Raw genomic sequence first — 22,909 nt, 5'->3', positions numbered from 1 at the left:
TTTTTTATCATTTGTATTGGAAACAACATTGTCAAATGTCTTTTCTTGGATCTAAATAATACGAAACCTCGCTCTATGATTTGAAGTTAAAATTCTTCATATATGGTAAAATAGTGACTTTTTCACGTTTTTCATGACGTGTGATTTTACGTAAATATATACGTTTTTACCAATATTTCGATACTATTTCATGTAGTATCACGATATGTTTTTTGGCCTTCAAATTTCAGAATTTCGCATAATATTGCATTTTAAGCAAGTTTTCTTGCATTTTGTTTTGTACGAAAAATCGTCGAATTTAGCAATATTTTGACGTTTATCATCTCCTTTTCCTTTATGTGATTTAAGCAAAATATCATCGAATTAGGCAATATTTTGCCGTTTTTCCACGTTTTTGTGAATTTTCAGTCTATGGGTATTAATTCATTATATATACGATAAAAATGATGCAAACACATAATTGATTAGATAATAACCTTAAATACTTCATTTTCAATCAACTATTTGTTTCTCGTTAAAATACTGTGTAAGATATTGAAAAGGGGAGAAGTTCGGTTTTTATTGCATATATCGACGTTTCAGCCGGATTAGAGCGGTTTTACGTGTACATCTTCCATCGGTAATATAAACGGAAAACCAAGAACATTTTAGTTAATGCTAATGAAAACACATTGTTTTTTATTATTTGTATTGGAAACAACATTGTCATATGTCTTTTCGTAGATCTAAATAATACGAAACCTCGCTCTATGATTTGAAGTTAAAATCCTCATATATGGTAAAATAGTGACTTTTTTCACGTTTTTCATGTAGTGTAAATATATACGTTTTTAACAATATTTCGAAACTATTTCATGTAGTATTACGATATGTGATTTGGCCTTCAAATGTCAGAATTTCGCATAATATTGCATTTTAAGCAAGTTTTCTTGCATTTTGTTTTGTACGAAAAATCGTCGAATTTAGCAATATTTTGACGTTTATCATCTCCTTTTCCTTTATGTGATTTAAACAAAATATCATCGAATTAGGCAATATTTTGCCGTTTTTCAACGTTTTTGTGAATTTTCAGTCTATGGGTATTAATTCATTATATATACGATAAAAATGATGCAAACACATAATTGATTAGATAATAACCTTAAATACTTCATTTTCAATCATCTATTTGTTTCTCGTTAAAATACTGTGTAAGATATTGAAAAGGGGAGAAGTTTGGTTTTTATTGCATATATCGACGTTTCAGCCGGATTAGAGCGGTTTTACGTGTACATCTTCCGTCGGTAATATAAACGGAAAATCAAGAACATTTTAGTTAATGCTAATGAAAACACATTGTTTTTTATCATTTGTATTGGAAACAACATTGTCATATGTCTTTTCTTGGAACTAAATAATACGAAACCTCGCTCTATGATTTGAAGTTAAAATTCTTCATATATGGTAAAATAGTGACTTTTTCACGTTTTTCATGAAGTGTGATTTTACGTAAATATATACGTTTTTACCAATATTTCGATACTATTTCATGTAGTATCACGATATGTTTTTTGGCCTTCAAATTTCAGAATTTCGCATAATATTGCATTTTAAGCAAGTTTTCTTGCATTTTGTTTCGTACGAAAAATCGTCGAATTTAGCAATATTTTGAAGTTTATCATCTCCTTTTCCTTTATGTGATTTAAACAAAATATCATCGAATTAGGCAATATTTTGCCGTTTTTCCACGTTTTTGTGAATTTTCAGTCTATGGGTATTAATTCATTATATATACGATAAAAATGAAGCAAACACATAACTGATTAGATAATAACCTTAAATAGTTCATTTTCAATCAACTATTTGTTTCTCGTTAAAATACTGAGTAAGATATTAAAAAGGGGAGAAGTTCTGTTTTTATTGCATATATCGACGTTTCAGCCGGAATAGAGCGTTTTTCGTGTACATTTTCTTTAGGTAATATAAACGGAAAATCAGGAACATTTTAGTTAATGCTAATGAAAACACATTGTTTTTTATCATTTGTATTGAAAACAACATTGTCATATATCTTTTCTTGGATCTAAATAATACGAAACCTCGCTCTATGATTTGAAGTTAAAATCCTCAAATATTGTATAATAGTGACTTTTTCACGTTAATCATGTAGTTTGATATTACGTAAATATATTCATTTTTACCAATATTTCGATACTATTTCATGTAGTATCACGATATGTGATTTGGCTTTCAAATCTCAGAATGTCGCATAATATTGCATTTTAAGCAAGTTTTCTTGCATTTTGTTTCGTACGAAAAATCATCGAATTTAGCAATATTTTGACGTTTATCATCCACTTTTCCTCTATGTGATTTAAACAAAATATGATTGAATTATGCAATATTTTGCCGTTTTTCCACGTTTTTGTGAATTTTCAGTTTATGGGTTTAATTCATTATATATACGATAAAAATGATGCAAACACATAATTGATTAGATAATAACCTTAAATACTTCATTTTCAATCATCTATTTGTTTCTCGTTAAAATACTGTGTAAGATATTGAAAAGGGGAGAAGTTCGGTTTTTATTGCATATATCGACGTTTCAGCCGGATTAGAGCGGTTTTACGTGTACATCTTCCATCGGTAATATAAACGGAAAACCAAGAACATTTTAGTTAATGCTAATGAAAACACATTGTTTTTTATTATTTGTATTGGAAACAACATTGTCATATGTCTTTTCATAGATCTAAATAATACGCAACCTCGCTCTATGATTTGAAGTTAAAATCCTCATGTATGGTAAAATAGTGACTTTTTTCACGTTTTTCATGTAGTGTGATTTTACGTAAATATATACGTTTTTAACAATATTTCGAAACATTTCATGTAGTATTACGATATGTGATTTGGCCTTCAAATCTCAGAATTTCGCATAATATTGCATTTTAAGCAAGTTTTCTTGCATTTTGTTTTGTACGAAAAATCGTCGAATTTAGCAATATTTTGACGTTTATCATCTCCTTTTCCTTTATGTGATTTAAACAAAATATCATCGAATTAGGCAATATTTTGCCGTTTTTCCACGTTTTTGTGAATTTTCAGTCTATGGGTATTAATTCATTATATATACGATAAAAATGATGCAAACACATAATTGATTAGATAATAACCTTAAATACTTCATTTTCAATCATCTATTTGTTTCTCGTTAAAATACTGTGTAAGATATTGAAAAGGGGAGAAGTTCGGTTTTTATTGCATATATCGACGTTTCAGCCGGATTAGAGCGGTTTTACGTGTACATCTTCCGTCGGTAATATAAACGGAAAATCAAAAACATTTTAGGTAATGCTAATGAAAACACATTGTTTTTTATCATTTGTATTGGAAACAACATTGTCATATGTCTTTTCTTGGATCTAAATAATACGAAACCTCGCTCTATGATTTGAAGTTAAAATCCTCATGTATGGTAAAATAGTGACTTTTTTCACGTTTTTCATGTAGTGTGATTTTACGTAAATATATACGTTTTTAACAATATTTCGAAACATTTCATGTAGTATTACGATATGTGATTTGGCCTTCAAATCTCAGAATTTCGCATAATATTGCATTTTAAGCAAGTTTTCTTGCATTTTGTTTTGTACGAAAAATCGTCGAATTTAGCAATATTTTGACGTTTATCATCTCCTTTTCCTTTATGTGATTTAAGCAAAATATCATCGAATTAGGCAATATTTTGCCGTTTTTCCACGTTTTTGTGAATTTTCAGTCTATGGGTATTAATTCATTATATATACGATAAAAATGATGCAAACACATAATTGATTAGATAATAACCTTAAATACTTCATTTTCAATCAACTATTTGTTTCTCGTTAAAATACTGTGTAAGATATTCAAAAGGGGAGAAGTTCGGTTTTTATTGCATATATCGACGTTTCAGCCGGATTAGAGCGGTTTTACGTGTACATCTTCCATCGGTAATATAAACGGAAAACCAAGAACATTTTAGTTAATGCTAATGAAAACACATTGTTTTTTATTATTTGTATTGGAAACAACATTGTCATATGTCTTTTCGTAGATCTAAATAATACGAAACCTCGCTCTATGATTTGAAGTTAAAATCCTCATATATGGTAAAATAGTGACTTTTTTCACGTTTTTCATGTAGTGTGATTTTACGTAAATATATACGTTTTTAACAATATTTCGAAACTATTTCATGTAGTATTACGATATGTGATTTGGCCTTCAAATCTCAGAATTTCGTATAATATTGCATTTTAAGCAAGTTTTCTTGCATTTTGTTTTGTACGAAAAATCGTCGAATTTAGCAATATTTTGACGTTTATCATCTCCTTTTCGTTTATGTGATTTAAACAAAATATCATCGAATTAGGCAATATTTTGCCGTTTTTCCACGTTTTTGTGAATTTTCAGTCTATGGGTATTAATTCATTATATATACGATAAAAATGATGCAAACACATAATTGATTAGATAATAACCTTAAATACTTCATTTTCAATCATCTATTTGTTTCTCGTTAAAATACTGTGTTAGATATTGAAAAGGGGAGAAGTTCGGTTTTTATTGCATATATCGACGTTTCAGCCGGATTAGAGCGGTTTTACGTGTACATCTTCCGTCGGTAATATAAACGGAAAATCAAGAACATTTTAGTTAATGCTAATGAAAACACATTGTTTTTTATCATTTGTATTGGAAACAACATTGTCATATGTCTTTTCTTGGATCTAAATAATACGAAACCTCGCTCTATGATTTGAAGTTAAAATTCTTCATATATGGTAAAATAGTGACTTTTTCACGTTTTTCATGACGTGTGATTTTACGTAAATATATACGTTTTTACCAATATTTCGATACTATTTCATGTAGTATCACGATATGTTTTTTGGCCTTCAAATTTCAGAATTTCGCATAATATTGCATTTTAAGCAAGTTTTCTTGCATTTTGTTTCGTACGAAAAATCGTCGAATTTAGCAATATTTTGAAGTTTATCATCTCCTTTTCCTTTATGTGATTTAAACAAAATATCATCGAATTAGGCAATATTTTGCCGTTTTTCCACGTTTTTGTGAATTTTCAGTCTATGGGTATTAATTCATTATATATACGATAAAAATGATGCAAACACATAACTGATTAGATAATAACCTTAAATAGTTCATTTTCAATCAACTATTTGTTTCTCGTTAAAATACTGAGTAAGATATTAAAAAGGGGAGAAGTTCTGTTTTTATTGCATATATCGACGTTTCAGCCGGAATAGAGCGTTTTTCGTGTACATTTTCTTTAGGTAATATAAACGGAAAATCAGGAACATTTTAGTTAATGCTAATGAAAACACATTGTTTTTTATCATTTGTATTGAAAACAACATTGTCATTGTCTTTTCTTGGATCTAAATAATACGAAACCTCGCTCTATGATTTGAAGTTAAAATCCTCAAATATTGTATAATAGTGACTTTTTCACGTTAATCATGTAGTTTGATATTACGTAAATATATTCATTTTTACCAATATTTCGATACTATTTCATGTAGTATCACGATATGTGATTTGGCTTTCAAATCTCAGAATGTCGCATAATATTGCATTTTAAGCAAGTTTTCTTGCATTTTGTTTCGTACGAAAATCATCGAATTTAGCAATATTTTGACGTTTATCATCCACTTTTCCTCTATGTGATTTAAACAAAATATCATTGAATTATGCAATATTTCGCCGTTTTTCCACGTTTTTGTGAATTTTCAGTTTATGGGTTTAATTCATTATATATACGATAAAAATGATGCAAACACATAATTGATTAGATAATAACCTTAAATACTTCATTTTCAATCATCTATTTGTTTCTCGTTAAAATACTGTGTAAGATATTGAAAAGGGGAGAAGTTCGGTTTTTATTGCATATATCGACGTTTCAGCCGGATTAGAGCGGTTTTACGTGTACATCTTCCATCGGTAATATAAACGGAAAACCAAGAACATTTTAGTTAATGCTAATGAAAACACATTGTTTTTTATTATTTGTATTGGAAACAACATTGTCATATGTCTTTTCCTAGATCTAAATAATACGCAACCTCGCTCTATGATTTGAAGTTAAAATCCTCATGTATGGTAAAATAGTGACTTTTTTCACGTTTTTCATGTAGTGTGATTTTACGTAAATATATACGTTTTTAACAATATTTCGAAACATTTCATGTAGTATTACGATATGTGATTTGGCCTTCAAATCTCAGAATTTCGCATAATATTGCATTTTAAGCAAGTTTTCTTGCATTTTGTTTTGTACGAAAAATCGTCGAATTTAGCAATATTTTGACGTTTATCATCTCCTTTTCCTTTATGTGATTTAAACAAAATATCATCGAATTAGGCAATATTTTGCCGTTTTTCTACGTTTTTGTGAATTTTCAGTCTATGGGTATTAATTCATTATATATACGATAAAAATGATGCAAACACATAATTGATTAGATAATAACCTTAAATACTTCATTTTCAATCAACTATTTGTTTCTCGTTAAAATACTGAGTAAGATATTAAAAAGGGGATAAGTTCTGTTTTTATTGCATATATCGACGTTCCAGCCGGAATAGAGCGTTTTTCGTGTACATTTTCTATAGTTAATATAAACGGAAAATCAGGAACATTTTAGTTAATGCTAATGAAAACACATTGTTTTTTATCATTTGTATTGAAAACAACATTGTCATATATCTTTTCTTGGATCTAAATAATACGAAACCTCGCTCTATGATTTGAAGTTAAAATCCTCAAATATTGTATAATAGTGACTTTTTCACGTTAATCATGTAGTTTGATATTACGTAAATATATTCATTTTTACCAATATTTCGATACAATTTCATGTAGTATCACGCTATGTGATTTGGCTTTCAAATCTCAGAATGTCGCATAATATTGCATTTTAAGCAAGTTTTCTTGCATTTTGTTTCGTACGAAAAATCATCGAATTTAGCAATATTTTGACGTTTATCACCCACTTTTCCTCTATGTGATTTAAACAAAATATCATCGAATTATGCAATATTTTGCCGTTTTTCCACGTTTTTGTGAATTTTCAGTCTATGGGTTTAATTCATTCTATATACGATAAAAATGATGCAAACACATAATTGATTAGATAATAACCTTAAATACTTCATTTTCAATCATCTATTTGTTTCTCGTTAAAATACTGTGTAAGATTTTAGAAGAAGTTCGGTTTTTATTGCATATATCGACGTTTCAGCCGGATTAGAGCGGTTTTACGTGTTAATCTTCCATCGGTAATATAAACGGAAAACCAAGAACATTTTAGTTAATGCTAATGAAAACACATTGTTTTTTATTATTTGTATTGGAAACAACATTGTCATATGTCTTTTCTTAGATCTAAATAATACGCAACCTCGCTCTATAATTTGAAGTTAAAATCCTCATATATGGTAAAATAGTGACTTTTTTCACGTTTTCCATGTAGTGTAATTTTACGTAAATATATACGTTTTTACCAATATTTCGATACTATTTCATGTAGTATCACGATATGTTTTTTGTCCTTCAAATCTCAGAACTTCGCATAATATTGCATTTTAAGCAAGTTTTCTTGCATTTTGTTTCGTACGAAAAATCGTCGAATTTAGCAATATTTTGACGTTTATCATCTCCTTTTCCTTTATGTGATTTAAACAAAATATCATCGAATTAGGCAATATTTTGCCGTTTTTCTACGTTTTTGTGAATTTTCAGTCTATGGGTATTAATTCATTATATATACGATAAAAATGATGCAAACACATAATTGATTAGATAATAACCTTAAATACTTCATTTTCAATCAACTATTTGTTTCTCGTTAAAATACAGAGTAAGATATTAAAATGGGGATAAGTTCTGTTTTTATTGCATATATCGACGTTCCAGCCGGAATAGAGCGTTTTTCGTGTACATTTTCTATAGTTAATATAAACGGAAAATCAGGAACATTTTAGTTAATGCTAATGAAAACACATTGTTTTTTATTATTTGTATTGAAAACAACATTGTCATATATCTTTTCTTGGATCTAAATAATACGAAACCTCGCTCTATGATTTGAAGTTAAAATCCTCAAATATTGTATAATAGTGACTTTTTCACGTTAATCATGTAGTTTGATATTACGTAAATATATTCATTTTTACCAATATTTTGATACTATTTCATGTAGTATCACGATATGTGATTTGGCTTTCAAATCTCAGAATGTCGCATAATATTGCATTTTAAGCAAGTTTTCTTGCATTTTGTTTCGTACGAAAAATCATCGAATTTAGCAATATTTTGACGTTTATCACCCACTTTTCCTCTATGTGATTTAAACAAAATATCATCGAATTATGCAATATTTTGCCGTTTTTCCACGTTTTTGTGAATTTTCAGTCTATGGGTTTAATTCATTATATATACGATAAAAATGATGCAAACACATAATTGATTAGATAATAACCTTAAATACTTCATTTTCAATCATCTATTTGTTTCTCGTTAAAATACTGTGTAAGATTTTAGAAGAAGTTCGGTTTTTATTGCATATATCGACGTTTCAGCCGGATTAGAGCGGTTTTACGTGTTAATCTTCCATCGGTAATATAAACGGAAAACCAAGAACATTTTAGTTAATGCTAATGAAAACACATTGTTTTTTATTATTTGTATTGGAAACAACATTGTCATATGTCTTTTCTTAGATCTAAATAATACGCAACCTCGCTCTATAATTTGAAGTTAAAATCCTCATATATGGTAAAATAGTGACTTTTTTCACGTTTTTCATGTAGTGTAATATTACGTAAATATATACGTTTTTACCAATATTTCGATACTATTTCATGTAGTATCACGATAGGTTTTTTGCCCTTCAAATCTCAGAATTTCGCATAATATTGCATTTTAAGCAAGTTTTCTTGCGTTTTGTTTTGTACGAAAAATCGTCGAATTTAGCAATATTTTGACGTTTATCATCTCCTTTTCCTTTATATGATTTAAACAAAATATCATCGAATTTAGCAATATTTTGCCGTTTTTCCACGTTTTTGTGAATTTTCAGTCTATGGGTATTAATTCATTATATATACGATAAAAATGATGCAAACTCATAATTGATTAAATAATAACCTTAAATACTTCATTTTCAATCATCTATTTGTTTCTCGTTAAAATACTGTGTAAGATATTGAAAAGGGGAGAAGTTCTGTTTTTATTGCATATATCGACGTTTCAGCCGGATTAGAGCGGTTTTACGTGTTAATCTTCCATCGGTAATATAAACGGAAAACCAAGAACATTTTAGTTAATGCTAATGAAAACACATTGTTTTTTATTATTTGTATTGGAAACAACATTGTCATATGTCTTTTCTTAGATCTAAATTATACGAAACCTCGCTCTATGATTTGAAGTTAAAATCCTCATATATGGTAAAATAGTGACTTTTTTCACGTTTTTCATGTAGTGTGATTTTACGTAAATATATACGTTTTTACCAATATTTCGATACTATTTCATGTAGTATCACGATATGTTTTTTGCCCTTCAAATCTCAGAATTTCGCATAATATTGCATTTTAAGCAAGTTTTCTTGCATTTTGTTTCGTACGAAAAATCGTCGAATTTAGCAATATTTTGACGTTTATCATCTCCTTTTCCTTTATGTGATATAAACAAAATATCATCGAATTAGGCAATATTTTGCCGTTTTTCCACGTTTTTGTGAATTTTCAGTCTATGGGTATTAATTCATTATATATACGATAAAAATGATGCAAACACATAATTGATTAGATAATAACCTTAAATACTTCATTTTCAATCAACTATTTGTTTCTCGTTAAAATACTGTGTATGATATTGTAAAGGGGAGAAGTTCGGTTTTTATTGCATATATCGACGTTTCAGCCGGATTAGAGCGGTTTTACGTGTACATCTTCCATCGGTAATATAAACGGAAAACCAAGAACATTTTAGTTAATGCTAATGAAAACACATTGTTTTTTATTATTTGTATTGGAAACAACATTGTCATGTCTTTTCGTAGATCTAAATAATACGAAACCTCGCTCTATGATTTGAAGTTAAAATCCTCATATATGGTAAAATAGTGACTTTTTTCACGTTTTTCATGTAGTGTGATTTTACGTAAATATATACGTTTTTAACAATATTTCGAAACTATTTCATGTAGTATTACGATATGTGATTTGGCCTTCAAATCTCAGAATTTCGCATAATATTGCATTTTAAGCAAGTTTTCTTGCATTTTGTTTTGTACGAAAAATCGTCGAATTTAGCAATATTTTGACGTTTATCATCTCCTTTTCCTTTATGTGATTTAAACAAAATATCATCGAATTAGGCAATATTTTGCCGTTTTTCCACGTTTTTGTGAATTTTCAGTCTATGGGTATTAATTCATTATATATTCGATAAAAATGATGCAAACACATAATTGATTAGATAATAACCTTAAATACTTCATTTTCAATCATCTATTTGTTTCTCGTTAAAATACTGTGTAAGATATTGAAAAGGGGAGAAGTTCGGTTTTTATTGCATATATCGACGTTTCAGCCGGATTAGAGCGGTTTTACGTGTACATCTTCCGTCGGTAATATAAACGGAAAATCAAGAACATTTTAGTTAATGCTAATGAAAACACATTGTTTTTTATCATTTGTATTGGAAACAACATTGTCATATGTCTTTTCTTGGATCTAAATAATACGAAACCTCGCTCTATGATTTGAAGTTAAAATTCTTCATATATGGTAAAATAGTGACTTTTTTCACGTTTTTCATGTAGTGTGATTTTACGTAAATATATACGTTTTTAACAATATTTCGAAACATTTCATGTAGTATTACGATATGTGATTTGGCCTTCAAATCTCAGAATTTCGCATAATATTGCATTTTAAGCAAGTTTTCTTGCATTTTGTTTTATACGAAAAATCGTCGAATTTAGCAATATTTTGACGTTTATCATCTCCTTTTCCTTTATGTGATTTAAACAAAATATCATCGAATTAGGCAATATTTTGCCGTTTTTCCACGTTTTTGTGAATTTTCAGTCTATGGGTATTAATTCATTATATATACGATAAAAATGATGCAAACACATAATTGATTAGATAATAACCTTAAATACTTCATTTTCAATCATCTATTTGTTTCTCGTTACAATACTGTGTAAGATATTGAAAAGGGGAGAAGTTCGGTTTTTATTGCATATATCGACGTTTCAGCCGGATTAGAGCGGTTTTACGTGTACATCTTCCGTCGGTAATATAAACGGAAAATCAAGAACATTTTAGTTAATGCTAATGAAAACACATTGTTTTTTATCATTTGTATTGGAAACAACATTGTCATATGTCTTTTCTTGGATCTAAATAATACGAAACCTCGCTCTATGATTTGAAGTTAAAATTCTTCATATATGGTAAAATAGTGACTTTTTCACGTTTTTCATGAAGTGTGATTTTACGTAAATATATACGTTTTTACCAATATTTCGATACTATTTCATGTAGTATCACGATATGCTTTTTGGCCTTCAAATTTCAGAATTTCGCATAATATTGCATTTTAAGCAAGTTTTCTTGCATTTTGTTTCGTACGAAAAATCGTCGAATTTAGCAATATTTTGAAGTTTATCATCTCCTTTTCCTTTATGTGATTTAAACAAAATATCATCGAATTAGGCAATATTTTGCCGTTTTTCCACGTTTTTGTGAATTTTCAGTCTATGGGTATTAATTCATTATATATACGATAAAAATGATGCAAACACATAACTGATTAGATAATAACCTTAAATAGTTCATTTTCAATCAACTATTTGTTTCTCGTTAAAATACTGAGTAAGATATTAAAAAGGGGAGAAGTTCTGTTTTTATTGCATATATCGACGTTTCAGCCGGAATAGAGCGTTTTTCGTGTACATTTTCTTTAGGTAATATAAACGGAAAATCAGGAACATTTTAGTTAATGCTAATGAAAACACATTGTTTTTTATCATTTGTATTGAAAACAACATTGTCATATATCTTTTCTTGGATCTAAATAATACGAAACCTCGCTCCATGATTTGAAGTTAAAATCCTCATATATTGAATAATAGTGACTTTTTCACGTTAATCATGTAGTTTGATATTACGTAAATATATTAATTTTTACCAATATTTCGATACTATTTCATGTAGTATCACGCTATGTGATTTGGCTTTCAAATCTCAGAATGTCGCATAATATTGCATTTTAAGCAAGTTTTCTTGCATTTTGTTTCGTACGAAAAATCATCGAATTTAGCAATATTTTGACGTTTATCACCCACTTTTCCTCTATGTGATTTAAACAAAATATCATCGAATTATGCAATATTTTGCCGTTTTTCCACGTTTTTGTGAATTTTCAGTCTATGGGTTTAATTCATTATATATACGATAAAAATGATGCAAACACATAATTGATTAGATAATAACCTTAAATACTTCATTTTCAATCATCTATTTGTTTCTCGTTAAAATACTGTGTAAGATTTTAGAAGAAGTTCGGTTTTTATTGCATATATCGACGTTTCAGCCGGATTAGAGCGGTTTTACGTGTTAATCTTCCATCGGTAATATAAACGGAAAACCAACATTTTAGTTAATGCTAATGAAAACACATTGTTTTTTATTATTTATATTGGAAACAACATTGTCATATGTCTTTTCTTAGATCTAAATAATACGCAACCTCGCTCTATAATTTGAAGTTAAAATCCTCATATATGGTAAAATAGTGACTTTTTTCACGTTTTTCATGTAGTGTAATATTACGTAAATATATACGTTTTTACCAATATTTCGATACTATTTCATGTAGTATCACGATATGTTTTTTGCCCTTCAAATCTCAGAATTTCGCATAATATTGCATTTTAAGCAAGTTTTCTTGCATTTTGTTTTGTACGAAAAATCGTCGAATTTAGCAATATTTTGACGTTTATCATCTCCTTTTCCTTTATGTGATTTAAACAAAATATCATCGAATTAGGCAATATTTTGCCGTTTTTCCACGTTTTTGTGAATTTTCAGTCTATGGGTATTAATTCATTATATATTCGATAAAAATGATGCAAACACATAATTGATTAGATAATAACCTTAAATACTTCATTTTCAATCATCTATTTGTTTCTCGTTAAAATACTGTGTAAGATATTGAAAAGGGGAGAAGTTCGGTTTTTATTGCATATATCGACGTTTCAGCCGGATTAGAGCGGTTTTACGTGTACATCTTCCGTCGGTAATATAAACGGAAAATCAAGAACATTTTAGTTAATGCTAATGAAAACACATTGTTTTTTATCATTTGTATTGGAAACAACATTGTCATATGTCTTTTCTTGGATCTAAATAATACGAAACCTCGCTCTATGATTTGAAGTTAAAATTCTTCATATATGGTAAAATAGTGACTTTTTTCACGTTTTTCATGTAGTGTGATTTTACGTAAATATATACGTTTTTAACAATATTTCGAAACATTTCATGTAGTATTACGATATGTGATTTGGCCTTCAAATCTCAGAATTTCGCATAATATTGCATTTTAAGCAAGTTTTCTTGCATTTTGTTTTATACGAAAAATCGTCGAATTTAGCAATATTTTGACGTTTATCATCTCCTTTTCCTTTATGTGATTTAAACAAAATATCATCGAATTAGGCAATATTTTGCCGTTTTTCCACGTTTTTGTGAATTTTCAGTCTATGGGTATTAATTCATTATATATACGATAAAAATGATGCAAACACATAATTGATTAGATAATAACCTTAAATACTTCATTTTCAATCATCTATTTGTTTCTCGTTACAATACTGTGTAAGATATTGAAAAGGGGAGAAGTTCGGTTTTTATTGCATATATCGACGTTTCAGCCGGATTAGAGCGGTTTTACGTGTACATCTTCCGTCGGTAATATAAACGGAAAATCAAGAACATTTTAGTTAATGCTAATGAAAACACATTGTTTTTTATCATTTGTATTGGAAACAACATTGTCATATGTCTTTTCTTGGATCTAAATAATACGAAACCTCGCTCTATGATTTGAAGTTAAAATTCTTCATATATGGTAAAATAGTGACTTTTTCACGTTTTTCATGAAGTGTGATTTTACGTAAATATATACGTTTTTACCAATATTTCGATACTATTTCATGTAGTATCACGATATGCTTTTTGGCCTTCAAATTTCAGAATTTCGCATAATATTGCATTTTAAGCAAGTTTTCTTGCATTTTGTTTCGTACGAAAAATCGTCGAATTTAGCAATATTTTGAAGTTTATCATCTCCTTTTCCTTTATGTGATTTAAACAAAATATCATCGAATTAGGCAATATTTTGCCGTTTTTCCACGTTTTTGTGAATTTTCAGTCTATGGGTATTAATTCATTATATATACGATAAAAATGATGCAAACACATAACTGATTAGATAATAACCTTAAATAGTTCATTTTCAATCAACTATTTGTTTCTCGTTAAAATACTGAGTAAGATATTAAAAAGGGGAGAAGTTCTGTTTTTATTGCATATATCGACGTTTCAGCCGGAATAGAGCGTTTTTCGTGTACATTTTCTTTAGGTAATATAAACGGAAAATCAGGAACATTTTAGTTAATGCTAATGAAAACACATTGTTTTTTATCATTTGTATTGAAAACAACATTGTCATATATCTTTTCTTGGATCTAAATAATACGAAACCTCGCTCCATGATTTGAAGTTAAAATCCTCATATATTGAATAATAGTGACTTTTTCACGTTAATCATGTAGTTTGATATTACGTAAATATATTAATTTTTACCAATATTTCGATACTATTTCATGTAGTATCACGCTATGTGATTTGGCTTTCAAATCTCAGAATGTCGCATAATATTGCATTTTAAGCAAGTTTTCTTGCATTTTGTTTCGTACGAAAAATCATCGAATTTAGCAATATTTTGACGTTTATCACCCACTTTTCCTCTATGTGATTTAAACAAAATATCATCGAATTATGCAATATTTTGCCGTTTTTCCACGTTTTTGTGAATTTTCAGTCTATGGGTTTAATTCATTATATATACGATAAAAATGATGCAAACACATAATTGATTAGATAATAACCTTAAATACTTCATTTTCAATCATCTATTTGTTTCTCGTTAAAATACTGTGTAAGATTTTAGAAGAAGTTCGGTTTTTATTGCATATATCGACGTTTCAGCCGGATTAGAGCGGTTTTACGTGTTAATCTTCCATCGGTAATATAAACGGAAAACCAACATTTTAGTTAATGCTAATGAAAACACATTGTTTTTTATTATTTATATTGGAAACAACATTGTCATATGTCTTTTCTTAGATCTAAATAATACGCAACCTCGCTCTATAATTTGAAGTTAAAATCCTCATATATGGTAAAATAGTGACTTTTTTCACGTTTTTCATGTAGTGTAATATTACGTAAATATATACGTTTTTACCAATATTTCGATACTATTTCATGTAGTATCACGATATGTTTTTTGCCCTTCAAATCTCAGAATTTCGCATAATATTGCATTTTAAGCAAGTTTTCTTGCATTTTGTTTCGTACGAAAAATCGTCGAATTTAGCAATATTTTGACGTTTATCATCTCCTTTTCCTTTATGTGATTTAAACAAAATATCATCGAATTAGGCAATATTTTGCCGTTTTTCCACGTTTTTGTGAATTTTCAGTCTATGGGTATTAATTCATTATATATACGATAAAAATGATGCAAACACATAATTGATTAGATAATAACCTTAAATACTTCATTTTCAATCAACTATTTGTTTCTCGTTAAAATACTGTGTAAGATATTGAAAAGGGGGGAAGTTCGGTTTTTATTGCATATATCGACGTTTCAGCCGGATTAGAGCGGTTTTACGTGTACATCTTCCATCGGTAATATAAACGGAAAACCAAGAACATTTTAGTTAATGCTAATGAAAACACATTGTTTTTTATTATTTGTATTGGAAACAACATTGTCATATGTCTTTTCGTAGATCTAAATAATACGAAACCTCGCTCTATGATTTGAAGTTAAAATCCTCATATATGGTAAAATAGTGACTTTTTTCACGTTTTTCATGTAGTGTGATTTTACGTAAATATATACGTTTTTAACAATATTTCGAAACTATTTCATGTAGTATTACGATATGTGATTTGGCCTTCAAATCTCAGAATTTCGCATAATATTGCATTTTAAGCAAGTTTTCTTGCGTTTTGTTTTGTACGAAAAATCGTCGAATTTAGCAATATTTTGACGTTTATCATCTCCTTTTCCTTTATATGATTTAAACAAAATATCATCGAATTTAGCAATATTTTGCCGTTTTTCCACGTTTTTGTGAATTTTCAGTCTATGGGTATTAATTCATTATATATACGATAAAAATGATGCAAACTCATAATTGATTAAATAATAACCTTAAATACTTCATTTTCAATCATCTATTTGTTTCTCGTTAAAATACTGTGTAAGATATTGAAAAGGGGAGAAGTTCTGTTTTTATTGCATATATCGACGTTTCAGCCGGATTAGAGCGGTTTTACGTGTTAATCTTCCATCGGTAATATAAACGGAAAACCAAGAACATTTTAGTTAATGCTAATGAAAACACATTGTTTTTTATTATTTGTATTGGAAACAACATTGTCATATGTCTTTTCTTAGATCTAAATTATACGAAACCTCGCTCTATGATTTGAAGTTAAAATCCTCATATATGGTAAAATAGTGACTTTTTTCACGTTTTTCATGTAGTGTGATTTTACGTAAATATATACGTTTTTACCAATATTTCGATACTATTTCATGTAGTATCACGATATGTTTTTTGCCCTTCAAATCTCAGAATTTCGCATAATATTGCATTTTAAGCAAGTTTTCTTGCATTTTGTTTCGTACGAAAAATCGTCGAATTTAGCAATATTTTGACGTTTATCATCTCCTTTTCCTTTATGTGATTTAAACAAAATATCATCGAATTAGGCAATATTTTGCCGTTTTTCCACGTTTTTGTGAATTTTCAGTCTATGGGTATTAATTCATTATATATACGATAAAAATGATGCAAACACATAATTGATTAGATAATAACCTTAAATACTTCATTTTCAATCAACTATTTGTTTCTCGTTAAAATACTGTGTATGATATTGTAAAGGGGAGAAGTTCGGTTTTTATTGCATATATCGACGTTTCAGCCGGATTAGAGCGGTTTTACGTGTACATCTTCCGTCGGTAATATAAACGGAAAATCAAGAACATTTTAGTTAATGCTAATGAAAACACATTGTTTTTTATCATTTGTATTGGAAACAACATTGTCATGTCTTTTCGTAGATCTAAATAATACGAAACCTCGCTCTATGATTTGAAGTTAAAATCCTCATATATGGTAAAATAGTGACTTTTTTCACGTTTTTCATGTAGTGTGATTTTACGTAAATATATACGTTTTTAACAATATTTCGAAACTATTTCATGTAGTATTACGATATGTGATTTGGCCTTCAAATCTCAGAATTTCGCATAATATTGCATTTTAAGCAAGTTTTCTTGCATTTTGTTTTGTACGAAAAATCGTCGAATTTAGCAATATTTTGACGTTTATCATCTCCTTTTCCTTTATGTGATTTAAACAAAATATCATCGAATTAGGCAATATTTTGCCGTTTTTCCACGTTTTTGTGAATTTTCAGTCTATGGGTATTAATTCATTATATATACGATAAAAATGATGCAAACACATAATTGATTAGATAATAACCTTAAATACTTCATTTTCAATCATCTATTTGTTTCTCGTTACAATACTGTGTAAGATATTGAAAAGGGGAGAAGTTCGGTTTTTATTGCATATATCGACGTTTCAGCCGGATTAGAGCGGTTTTACGTGTACATCTTCCGTCGGTAATATAAACGGAAAATCAAGAACATTTTAGTTAATGCTAATGAAAACACATTGTTTTTTATCATTTGTATTGGAAACAACATTGTCATATGTCTTTTCTTGGATCTAAATAATACGAAACCTCGCTCTATGATTTGAAGTTAAAATTCTTCATATATGGTAAAATAGTGACTTTTTCACGTTTTTCATGAAGTGTGATTTTACGTAAAAATATACGTTTTTACCAATATTTCGATACTATTTCATGTAGTATCACGATATGCTTTTTGGCCTTCAAATTTCAGAATTTCGCATAATATTGCATTTTAAGCAAGTTTTCTTGCATTTTGTTTCGTACGAAAAATCGTCGAATTTAGCAATATTTTGAAGTTTATCATCTCCTTTTCCTTTATGTGATTTAAACAAAATATCATCGAATTAGGCAATATTTTGCCGTTTTTCCACGTTTTTGTGAATTTTCAGTCTATGGGTATTAATTCATTATATATACGATAAAAATGATGCAAACACATAACTGATTAGATAATAACCTTAAATAGTTCATTTTCAATCAACTATTTGTTTCTCGTTAAAATACTGAGTAAGATATTAAAAAGGGGAGAAGTTCTGTTTTTATTGCATATATCGACGTTTCAGCCGGAATAGAGCGTTTTTCGTGTACATTTTCTTTAGGTAATATAAACGGAAAATCAGGAACATTTTAGTTAATGCTAATGAAAACACATTGTTTTTTATCATTTGTATTGAAAACAACATTGTCATATATCTTTTCTTGGATCTAAATAATACGAAACCTCGCTCCATGATTTGAAGTTAAAATCCTCATATATTGAATAATAGTGACTTTTTCACGTTAATCATGTAGTTTGATATTACGTAAATATATTAATTTTTACCAATATTTCGATACTATTTCATGTAGTATCACGCTATGTGATTTGGCTTTCAAATCTCAGAATGTCGCATAATATTGCATTTTATTCAAGTTTTCTTGCATTTTGTTTCGTACGAAAAATCATCGAATTTAGCAATATTTTGACGTTTATCACCCACTTTTCCTCTATGTGATTTAAACAAAATATCATCGAATTAAACAATATTTTGCCGTTTTTCCACGTTTTTGTGAATTTTCAGTTTATGGGTTTAATTCATTATATATACGATAAAAATGATGCAAACACATAATTGATTAGATAATAACCTTAAATACTTCATTTTCAATCATCTATTTGTTTCTCGTTAAAATACTGTGTAAGATTTTAGAAGAAGCTCGGTTTTTATTGCATATATCGACGTTTCAGCCGGATTAGAGCGGTTTTACGTGTTAATCTTCCATCGGTAATATAAACGGAAAACCAAGAACATTTTAGTTAATGCTAATGAAAACACATTGTTTTTTATTATTTGTATTGGAAACAACATTGTCATATATCTTTTCGTAGATCTAAATAATACGAAACCTCGCTCTATGATTTGAAGTTAAAATCCTCATATATGGTAAAATAGTGACTTTTTTCACGTTTTTCATGTAGTGTGATTTTACGTAAATATATACGTTTTTAACAATATTTCGAAACATTTCATGTAGTATTACGATATGTGATTTGGCCTTCAAATCTCAGAATTTCGCGTAATATTGCATTTTAAGCAAGTTTTCTTGCATTTTGTTTTGTACGAAAAATCGTCGAATTTAGCAATATTTTGACGTTTATCATCTCCTTTTCCTTTATGTGATTTAAACAAAATATCATCGAATTAGGCAATATTTTGCCGTTTTTCCACGTTTTTGTGAATTTTCAGTCTATGGGTATTAATTCATTATATATACGATAAAAATGATGCAAACACATAATTGATTAGATAATAACCTTAAATACTTCATTTTCAATCAACTATTTGTTTCTCGTTAAAATACTCTGTAAGATATTGAAAAGGGGAGAAGTTCGGTTTTTATTGCATATATCGACGTTTTAGCCGGATTAGAGCGGTTTTACGTGTACATCTTCCATCGGTAATATAAACGGAAAACCAAGAACATTTTAGTTAATGCTAATGAAAACACATTGTTTTTTATTATTTGTATTGGAAACAACATTGTCATATGTCTTTTCGTAGATCTAAATAATACGAAACCTCGCTCTATGATTTGAAGTTAAAATCCTCATATATGGTAAAATAGTGACTTTTTTCACGTTTTTCATGTAGTGTAAATATATACTTTTTAACAATATTTCGAAACTATTTCATGTAGTATTACGATATGTGATTTGGCCTTCAAATGTCAGAATTTCGCAAAATATTGCATTTTAAGCAAGTTTTCTTGCATTTTGTTTTGTACGAAAAATCGTCGAATTTAGCAATATTTTGACGTTTATCATCTCCTTTTCGTTTATGTGATTTAAACAAAATATCATCGAATTAGGCAATATTTTGCCGTTTTTCCACGTTTTTGTGAATTTTCAGTCTATGGGTATTAATTCATTATATATACGATAAAAATGATGCAAACACATAATTGATTAGATAATAACCTTAAATACTTCATTTTCAATCATCTATTTGTTTCTCGTTAAAATACTGTGTAAGATATTGAAAAGGGGAGAAGTTCGGTTTTTATTGCATATATCGACGTTTCAGCCGGATTAGAGCGGTTTTACGTGTACATCTTCCGTCGGTAATATAAACGGAAAATCAAGAACATTTTAGTTAATGCTAATGAAAACACATTGTTTTTTATCATTTGTATTGGAAACAACATTGTCATATGTCTTTTCTTGGGACTAAATAATACGAAACCTCGCTCTATGATTTTAAGTTAAAATTCTTCATATATGGTAAAATAGTGACTTTTTCACGTTTTTCATGTAGTGTGATTTTACGTAAATATATACGTTTTTACCAATATTTCGATACTATTTCATGTAGTATCACGATATGTTTTTTGCCCTTCAAATCTCAGAATTTCGCATAATATTGCATTTTAAGCAAGTTTTCTTGCATTTTGTTTCGTACGAAAAATCGTCGAATTTAGCAATATTTTGACGTTTATCATCTCCTTTTCCTTTATGTGATTTAAACAAAATATCATCGAATTAGGCAATATTTGGCCGTTTTTCCACGTTTTTGTGAATTTTCAGTCTATGGGTATTAATTCATTATATATACGATAAAAATGATGCAAACACATAATTGATTAGATAATAACCTTAAATACTTCATTTTCAATCAACTATTTGTTTCTCGTTAAAATACTGTGTATGATATTGAAAAGGGGAGAAGTTCGGTTTTTATTGCATATATCGACGTTTCAGCCGGATTAGAGCGGTTTTACGTGTACATCTTCCATCGGTAATATAAACGGAAAACCAAGAACATTTTAGTTAATGCTAATGAAAACACATTGTTTTTTATTATTTGTATTGGAAACAACATTGTCATGTCTTTTCGTAGATCTAAATAATACGAAACCTCGCTCTATGATTTGAAGTTAAAATCCTCATATATGGTAAAATAGTGACTTTTTCACGTTTTTCATGTAGTGTGATTTTACGTAAATATATACGTTTTTAACAATATTTCGAAACTATTTCATGTAGTATTACGATATGTGATTTGGCCTTCAAATCTCAGAATTTCGCATAATATTGCATTTTAAGCAAGTTTTCTTGCATTTTGTTTTGTACGAAAAATCGTCGAATTTAGCAATATTTTGACGTTTATCATCTCCTTTTCCTTTATGTGATTTAAACAAAATATCATCGAATTAGGCAATATTTTGCCGTTTTTCCACGTTTTTGTGAATTTTCAGTCTATGGGTATTAATTCATTATATATTCGATAAAAATGATGCAAACACATAATTGATTAGATAATAACCTTAAATACTTCGTTTTCAATCATCTATTTGTTTCTCGTTAAAATACTGTGTAAGATATTGAAAAGGGGAGAAATTCGGTTTTTATTGCATATATCGACGTTTCAGCCGGATTAGAGCGGTTTTACGTGTACATCTTCCGTCGGTAATATAAACGGAAAATCAAGAACATTTTAGTTAATGCTAATGAAAACACATTGTTTTTTATCATTTGTATTGGAAACAACATTGTCATATGTCTTTTCTTGGATCTAAATAATACGAAACCTCGCTCTATGATTTGAAGTTAAAATTCTTCATATATGGTAAAATAGTGACTTTTTTCACGTTTTTCATGTAGTGTGATTTTACGTAAATATATACGTTTTTAACAATATTTCGAAACATTTCATGTAGTATTACGATATGTGATTTGGCCTTCAAATCTCAGAATTTCGCATAATATTGCATTTTAAGCAAGTTTTCTTGCATTTTGTTTTATACGAAAAATCGTCGAATTTAGCAATATTTTGACGTTTATCATCTCCTTTTCCTTTATGTGATTTAAACAAAATATCATCGAATTAGGCAATATTTTGCCGTTTTTCCACGTTTTTGTGAATTTTCAGTCTATGGGTATTAATTCATTATATATACGATAAAAATGATGCAAACACATAATTGATTAGATAATAACCTTAAATACTTCATTTTCAATCATCTATTTGTTTCTCGTTAAAATACTGTGTAAGATATTGAAAAGGGGAGAAGTTCGGTTTTTATTGCATATATCGACGTTTCAGCCGGATTAGAGCGGTTTTACGTGTACATCTTCCGTCGGTAATATAAACGGAAAATCAAGAACATTTTAGTTAATGCTAATGAAAACACATTGTTTTTTATCATTTGTATTGGAAACAACATTGTCATATGTCTTTTCTTGGATCTAAATAATACGAAACCTCGCTCTATGATTTTA

Source organism: Procambarus clarkii, chromosome 15 (genome assembly GCF_040958095.1).
Source record: "Procambarus clarkii isolate CNS0578487 chromosome 15, FALCON_Pclarkii_2.0, whole genome shotgun sequence".
Lineage (NCBI taxonomy): Eukaryota > Metazoa > Arthropoda > Malacostraca > Decapoda > Cambaridae > Procambarus > Procambarus clarkii.
Note: the sequence above shows the minus strand (reverse complement) of the source record.